Source organism: Jaculus jaculus, chromosome 11, assembly GCF_020740685.1.
Source record: "Jaculus jaculus isolate mJacJac1 chromosome 11, mJacJac1.mat.Y.cur, whole genome shotgun sequence".
Lineage (NCBI taxonomy): Eukaryota > Metazoa > Chordata > Mammalia > Rodentia > Dipodidae > Jaculus > Jaculus jaculus.
Genome location: NC_059112.1, coordinates 25001617 through 25010129, shown reverse-complemented (window position 1 = coordinate 25010129; position 8513 = coordinate 25001617). Strand labels below are relative to the sequence as shown.

Below are 8513 nucleotides of genomic sequence, written 5' to 3'. Positions count from 1 at the left end.
ACTTTGAACTATTTTCTTCAATATTAGGGTATTTTATTATTGTTCAGACTTAAGATAAAGTAGCAGATGTTCAGAGGAAAATCAAGAATTTATGTTTTTATTATGTTGAATATACTTCATATGAACGGAATTAATATCAGTTTTCTAGATTTGTTTGAAGTTTATAATTACTAGAGTTACTTCATTTCAAAAGTGGCATATATTACAGTTATTAGTGTTTTAATAGCTGCTTAGCTTAGTTAATGTCAGGTTCCCAGCCATAGCTATTTATACTTGGGATCCTGGGTCATTACAAATTTTTTGTTTTTAACATTTGATTAATAAAGGTGTTTGAACAGCATGTTTAAAAAACTTATTTATTTGCAAGCAGAGAGTGATAGAATAGGCACGCCAGAGCCTCCCAGCTGTTGCAAACGAACCCTTAACACCGCAACTGAAGGTTATTTTTTAAAGACGATTACAAAAAAAAGGAAAATTCTCCTTTGTACTTCTTTTTTTTTTTCCTTCTGTTCGGGTGATTTCATCAGAAATTTACCATTCTGAAGACCTGAAGACTCTACTTAAATAAATATTACTGGTTTCTAGAGAAACCACAAGAATGTTCTTTCTCAATGAGTGTGAGATGTTCCAACCGGACAAAATACAGAAAAAAAATTTTTTTTTTTTCCACTCGTACTTTCTCCCAATTTACACTCAGTTTAAAGCGCCTGCCCTAACAACATTGACACAGAATACCTTTTCCTCTTCGATGTAAAGAAATACTTTATCAGGAGGTCATTTTCTTTCTTCTACGAAAGACAGAGCGAGAGGAATTACAAAGTAACTGCGAAGAGAGTGGGGAGGGAAGGCCAAACCACCCAGCACCATCATCATCCATCAGCAGGCCAGGGGGAAACATTTTTTTTTTTTTTTTTTCCTACTCCGAAAGCGCTGTACGTTTCATGTCAGATCCCAGAACAAATACAACAGGGAAGGCAGAGTACAAGGGGAGGGGGGAAAAAAATGGAGCAGGCTTAGGGATCAGGTTAGTCATCCAGCGATCGGCAATGGGGGAACGCGGTTGCTTTCTCTCGGCACCTCAACAACTCCAGCTCCAGCGAGGCAGCGGCCGCTGCACGCGTATTTTTTTTTTTTTTCCTCCCCCTCCCCCTTGGGGAGCTCCGGGCCAGTGTGTCCGGATTTCAAGTCGGCAGGCTGCGCGGATTGGGACCTGGCAGCCTCCGTCCGGGTCGCGGGTCTTTTTTTTTTTTTTTTTTCTCTCGCGTGGCCCTTGACTATGGTGGGCGGGAAGTCCCAACGGGGCAGCTCCGGAATCGCCCGGCCGAGTCCCTTCGCACTCCCCGCGGCCAGAGCGACCTTGGTGGTTTTTTTTTTTTTTTTGTGTTGTTGAGGGGTGTGTGTGTGTGTGAGTGTGCTCGTCCCCGCGGTGTGTACAACCCCATTGTTTATGTTGGCCGTCAGTCATTCCGGACTGGGGGCTGGTGGCCCCCCGAAATCCTGACCCTCCAAGCTCGAGGTGGTGGGGAGGGAACTTCCGGGCGGGCAGAAGCGGCGGCGGCGGCGGCGGGGGGAACTCGCGGGGCCAGAGTCCGCGGGTTCGGGTCATCCCTTCCCACCTCCACCCCCCCCCTCCCGCCCCCAAACCGGGGCCGGGCCTCACGGGGCGGACCGAGGAGTGGAAAGAGGAGAGAGGCCGGAGGGCGACGTGGCAGCCATTGCGGCCGAGACCCCTCCCCACGCGCGCACACACACACACACACGCCACACACCGCACACGGCCGTCCTCCCGCCCCGGCGCGGCGTGCCCCGGGCCCGCCAGGCTGCTCTTCCCGGGCCCGACGGAGAGCGGCAGTGTGTCCCCGCGCGGGCGGCCGGGGCGGGCGCGCTCCTCGTCGCCGTGCTCGGCGCGCGTCTCCCGCCCGCCCCGCTCCACCTCCACCGCCGCGGCCGCGCCGCCCGGGACAGCGCCGCGGACACGGCGACGGCGGGAAAGGCTGGCGAAGCGGCGGTGGCGGCGGGTCGCTGCTGCCTCGACGACGCGGCCCTCCTGCCCGCCCCCTCCCCGCGGGCCTCGACGTTGTGCACGAGCAGGTAAAGACGACCGAGCGGGAGGACTGGGCGGCGTGTCGGGCGAAGGAGATGGGGGGGGGTCGTTGGAAGGACCCCATCCACTCCCCATAATCCAGGATCGCCTTGCCAAAAAAAAAAAAAAAAAGACAAACAAAACCGGGGTCCCCGCCAAAAGCGAGCCCCGAACGTCCAGACCCGACGCGGGCCGGCAGAGGGTCCCCACGGCGCCGGACACGGGGGAAGCGAGAGGGAGGGAGGGAAGGAGGGAGGGAGGGAGGCGGGCCCTGGCGCGCAGACCCGAGGCCGGGTGAAGGCGGGCACCGCGGCCGCGTCCTCCCCCAGCCTCCAGCGCGCCTGGCCGGCCTCCAGGCTGCGGGACACACCTCTCCGGTCGCCGTGCTCCCTCCCCCGGTGCCTGCCCGCCCGGACTTGACCTTGCATCCCCGCCTTCCTCCCCCTGCGAGCGCTCCGGTGTTTCCCAGGACGTGCCTTCTGGGAACTTGAAGCCACCTTCCCGAGCACGTAGTCCCCGTCCAGCTGTTTATTATGGACTCGCTTCTTCCAACCATCCACCCGCCCCCCCCCCCAACTTCCCCAGCTCCACCGATCGCGGTTGTGTGCGATAGTTGTGGGGAGCCGTTTGCCGCCTTTGGGTTTCCGTGCGTCTGTTCACCCTCGTCCCGTCCTTAACTTCGGGCGTCACTGGGGACCGTCCTCCAGCCACCCCCCCCCCTTTCTTATATTCTGCCCGAGCTCTCTGGACATCCAGCTTCCATTGAGTGAGTCATACCGGGGGCAGAGTTTTTCATCCCTCATGCTTTTGATTACTACTATAGTCCTGGAGAAAGAGAGCTAGAGGAATGATAATAATAATGATAAAAAAGAAGTACGTGGCAGACGAGAGTCGGGGCTGGTTTTAGAGAACCACTCTTTCGGCAGCGGTCCTTAGAAGTAGCCTCTGAGGTTGGTGGTCCGAACAGGTTTGTACACATTCTTGCCATGCAGTGGTTGTAATGTCTCCATAGCACAGTTGTGACTAGGGAAGGATTGGCTGGTTTTTCTACTCGACATCTTTAAGCCAATCAGGAAGCGCGCCTTGCCTGGAGACTGGTTAAACTCAGGAAAGCTGGCGATTGGTGGAGGGAGCTCAGGGAGGAATATCCCGGAGATGAACCTGGCTGGCCTCTTAGAAAACAATGACCGATTTGCAGCTGCCTCTCTTCTCCCATGTCGTCTTTTCTTTTTCCTTTTTCCTTTTAGAAACACAGTATCCCTTGATACCAGAATCATCCCGTTTTTAGTGTTTTTAGCTTTCTCTCAAACTAGTTGTCTTCTTTGATTCACTTTGACCCTCATCCTACAGTTTTAACTGGAAGAATTCTTGCTTGCTATAAGAAATGTAAACATGCGTTTTTGTATTTTGATAAGTGTGGCTTAATTTTCCTTCTTTCGTTCCTTATTAAAGGTCAAAAATGAAATCAATTTTTAGTTACCATGCCAACGTCTTCATTATTTACGGGCTGTGTGAGGATGGGGGGTACAGTGGTGAAGATGGTGGGAAGAATAGGAAAAAAATGGCTGCTCTTCTGTGGAGAGGCTATGATTTAGTTAACAACAAAGACTAACCTGCAAAACAACAAGCCCCTCCCCTGCAAATGAGCACGCAGTGCTTAGTAATGCCAGCTTATGCACCTGTTGGCTTTAGTTCCTTTGAAAGGGACAGATGGCATTACTGAACTTCATAGAAAAATGGGCATGAGTTATTTTAAAAGTCTATTTCTTGTACACAGTGGAGGTCAGTAGAAATGTAGGTGCATCTTTTAAAAATTAGGGTCTCTCTTTTTTTTTTTCTTTGAGGTAGGGCCCCACACTAGCCCAGGCTGACCTGGAATTCACTAGGGAGTCTCAGGGTGGCCTCGAACTCAGGGCAATCCTCCTACCTCTGCCTCCCCAGTGCTGGAATTAAAGGCGTGTGCCACCGCACATGGCTTGGTCGGTTTTTAAAATATTTTATTTTTATTTATTTAGGGGAAAGAGATGGGGGGAGGGAGGGAGGGAGGATGGGAGCACCAGGGCCTCAGCCACTGCAAACAAACTCCAGACATGTGCCTCCTTGGCCATCTGGCTTATGTGGGTCCTGGGGAATCCAGCAGGGGTTGAGAGAGAGAAAGAGACACACAGAGGGATAATCGGTGCTCCAGAGCCTCCAGTTACTGCAGACCAACTCCAGACGCATGTACCACATGTGCCCTCTTGTGCATCTGGCTTTACGTGGGTATTGTGGAATCAAACCTGGGTCCTTTCATTTCCTAGGCAAATAAATGCCTTAACTGCTAAGCCATCTCCCCAGACTCTTTCCTTTTTGTTTTTCAAGGTAGGGTCTCACTCTAGCCCAGACTGACCTGAAATTCACTATGTAATCTCAGGTGGCCTCAAACTCACGGCCATCTTCCTACCTCTGCCTCCTGAGTGTGCCACCACACCTGGCTTTTTTTTTTTTTTTTTTTTTTTCTTCAATGTAGGGTCTTGATTTTTTAGCCCATGCTGACCTGGAATTCAATTCACAGTGTTGTCTCAGGGTGGCCTTGAACTCTTGGCAGTCCTCCTCCTTCTGCCTCCTAAGTGCTGGGATTAAAGGGGTGTGCCACCATGCCCCCCCCTTTTTTTTGGTAAACCTTTATATCCCCCCGTATCTTTTTTTCTCAATTTTTATTAACATTTTCCATGATTATAAAAAAATATCCCATGGTAATACCTTCCCCCTCCACTTTCCCTTTGAAATTCCATTCTCCGTCATATCCTGTCCCCATCTCAATCATTCTACTTACATCTACACAATACCAACCTATTAAGTACCCACCTCCCCTCCTTTCTCTTCCCTTTATGTCTCCTTTTTAACTTACTGGCCTCTGCTACTGAGTTTTTTCCTTCTCACACAGAAGCCCAATCATCCGTAGCCAGGATCCACATATGAGGGAGAACATGTGGTGCTTGGCTTTCTGGGCCTGGGTTACCTCACTTAGTATAAGCCTTTCCAGATCCATCCATTTTTCTGCAAATTTCATAACTTCATTTTTCTTTACCACTGAGTAGAACTCCATTGTATAAATGTGCCACATCTTCATTATCCACTCGTCAGTTGAGGGACATCTAGGCTGGTTCCATTTCCCAGCTATTATAAATTGAACAGCAATAAACATGGTTGAGCACATACTTCTAAGGAAATGAGATGAGTCCTTCGGATATACGCCTAGGAGTGCTATAGCTGGGTCATATGGTAGATCAATGAAAAATACTCTTTGTCATCTAATTTCCATCTAGTCAGTCTCCCTGTTACTAAGACTTTTTGGAGTTCAAGTGCCACAAGTGGCCTGTGAGGGAAAATAGTTCCTCGTTCATATGACTATAAAACAGAAATTGTATGGTAGATAGCTATCGGTAGGTAGGGTAAGAACTTGTCTTTAGCTAGGCCCTTCTTGTTCTTAGTTTGTGGATATAAGGTTCATTCCTCCTCCTTCAGACCATGGGGCTTGTTTCCTGAGAGCACAGGCTTGTTTACTTAGAGCCTTATTTCAGAGGCTTTTCCTAGTTTATGTGATGTTACTTACATGTCCAGGGATGTCTTAGTAGAAAACTGACCTCTGATGGTATAAAGGAATTCAGGACAGATTAAAAAAAAAACCCAACTGTTGTCATTTTTATTTATTTTAAAATTATTTTATTACTTATTGCGGGGTGGGGGGAGAGGCAGATATATAGAGAGAATGGGTGTGCCAGGGCCTCCACTCCCTGCAAATGAACAGCAGGTGCATGCGCCACCTTGAGGGTGGGTCTGGCTTATGTGGGTACTGGGGAATCAAACCTGGGTCATTAAGTTTTGCAGGCAGATGCCTTAACCACTAAACCATTTCTCCAGTCCCATTGTCATTTTTGATCCCTTTTTTGATTATGAATTTATTTTTGTAGGTACTTTACTTGTGGTAGAGAGATATTCTGTATTATGGACCTGAGTATGCCAGGTACTGATATGGTAAGTATAATATTTTAAAGAACTAAATTTGTATTTTGGCTTGTGCTAGCATATAACATACTCATTGAACTCTTTGCTAAATAATATACACATCACCTACAGAGTGTAAATATTAAGGTGCTGGGGCTGGGGAAATGGCTCAGTTGGTAAAGTGCTTGCCATTTAGTACTGAGTTCATGAGTTCAGCTCCTTAGCACCCACATAAAAGCCAGGCATGGTGGTTTGTGTCTGTTATTCCAGTCCTGGGGAGGCAGAAATAGAGGATCAGGTGAGCTCCAGGTTCAACAAGAGACCCTGCGTCAACCTGATATCAACCTCTGGCCTCCATACACACCTGCATACACATTTGAAATGCTGTGCACATGCAACACACACACACAAAATTGCTAAGAAAAAGGTATGCCTAATTTTCAGTGGGGAGTGGAAAACTTTCCTGAAAGAAAATTAAGTGAGCCAAGACATAAGGTTTTGGTGGGGTGGGATAGAAGAAATTCTGGACTGAGCATGTATGGAGACATAGAGATGTGATACTGGCTTACCTTGCCATAAAAAACAAATATTTATTTATTTGTTTGCAAGGAGAGGAAGAGAGAGAGAGAGAGACTGAGCAAGCATGGGGATGTCAGGGCCTTTTGCCACTGTAAGTGAACTCCAAGCGTGTGCACTACTTTGTGCATCTGGCTTTATGTAGATTCTGGGGAATTGAACCCAGGCTGTCATGCTTTGCAGGCAAGTGTCTTATCTGCTGAGCCATGTCTCCAGCCTGGAAACCAATGTTTAGATTGGAGTGGAGTAGTGTACTTGAGTTAGAGGACTAGGAGGCTCTCTGGTAAGAAAAGGGACCAGTTTGTAGAACTCTTTAAATTAAGTATATTACCGAAGAGGTGGAACTTGATGTTGAAAAGCTATAGAGTCATTGAAAAATTTCTAAATTGAGCCTTTTGGGCTTGACTAATAGCCACATGACTATGTCTCTCAGGCAGTTTACTGAACTTTGGAGAGAATTCTTTCTGGGAGTCAGTTACAGATGTTGAAGCTTGAATGCTGATGAACCAAAAAAGTGAGGGAACAAAAGGTTGGGGACAGAACCCAGGAGGAGCAAGGACATAGAAAGAGTAAACTGGAGGAAATGAATCCATGAAAGAGATTGAGGGTCAGAGAAAATCCAGTAGAATAAACAATTCCCCGTTATCCACAGGGGATATATTCCAAACTGAACCTCTGTATGTACTATATGCATTGTTTCTTTACTCTATAAATATTGATTTGGCTGTCATGTACCAAGCACTCTACTGATATTAGGTATATACAAAATATACTCTTAGGCTGGAGAGATGGTTTAGTGGTTAAGGCGCTTGCCTGCAAAGCCAAAGGACCCAGGTTCAATTCCCCAGGACCCATGAAAGCCAGATGCACAAGGTGGCTCATATGTCTGGAGTTCATTTGCAGTGGCTGGAGGCCCTGGCATGCCCATTCCCTTTCTCTCTCATTCTCTCTCTCTCTGCCTTTTTGTTTCTGTCAAATAAATAACTAAAATAAAACATACACACACTTTCTCTCTCTCTCTCTCTCTTCATGATCTCAGAGTTACAAAGGGAAAACAGAATAAGTAGGAAAAGAGAAAAGGAACTTGGAGATGTGGTTTGGAGGAACAATGGAGATAGAGGAACAAAAATGTATCCATGAAATAAGACAAGGTCAAATGATGGAAATGATGGCTTCAAAAAGGAGCATGGGGCCAGGCGTGGTGGCACATGCCTTTAATCCCAACACTTGGGAGGCAGAGGTAGGAGGATTGCCGTGACTTCAAGGCCACCCTGAGACTCCATAGTGAATTCCAGGTCAGCCTGGGTTAGAGTGAGAGTGAGACCCTACTTCGAAAAACCAAAAAGAAAAAAAAAAAGGAGCATGGCGGTGGGGGGGGGGTGTCCTCTGGAGAGATGGCTTAGCAGTTAAGGCACTTGCCTGCAAAGCCATAGGACCCAGATTCAGCTCTCCAGGACCCACGTAGACCAGATGCACAAGGTGGTGCATGCGTCTGGAGTTCATTTGCAGTGGCTGGAGGTCCTGGTGTGCCCATATTCTCTCTCTCCCCCTCCCCCCACCTCTTTGTCTTGCTCAAATAAATAAATAAATAAAATGTATTAAAAAAAAATCTAAATCCCCCCCTGTTTAAAAAAAAAAGGGCTGGAGAGATGGCTTAGTGTTTAAGGCACTTGCCTGTGAAGCCTAATGACCCAGGTTCGATTCTCCAGGACCTAGTAAGCCAGATAAACATATTGGTGCATGCCTCTGGAGTTTGTGGTGGCTAGAGGCCCTGGCACACATATACTTTGTCTGTCTGTCTCTATCAATCAATTTATCATCTATTTTTTAAAAAAGTTTTTTTGGTTCATTTTTTATTTATCTATTT

At 47.5% G+C, this 8513-nt stretch overlaps 1 protein-coding gene across 6 annotated transcripts in view; it reads left to right on the top strand.

The window, feature by feature from the left end:
• The first annotated feature begins 1998 nt into the window (after positions 1 to 1998).
• N4bp2 (NEDD4 binding protein 2) overlaps positions 1999 to 8513 on the top strand; it is an 89639-nt gene continuing 83124 nt past the window's right edge. For all 6 annotated transcript variants that reach the window (XM_045161152.1, XM_045161151.1, XM_045161155.1 and 3 more), the window contains exons 1-2: positions 1999 to 2091; positions 6037 to 6100. The gene's annotated coding sequence lies outside the window, so the exon portion shown is untranslated. The remainder of the gene's footprint in view (positions 2092 to 6036; positions 6101 to 8513) is intronic.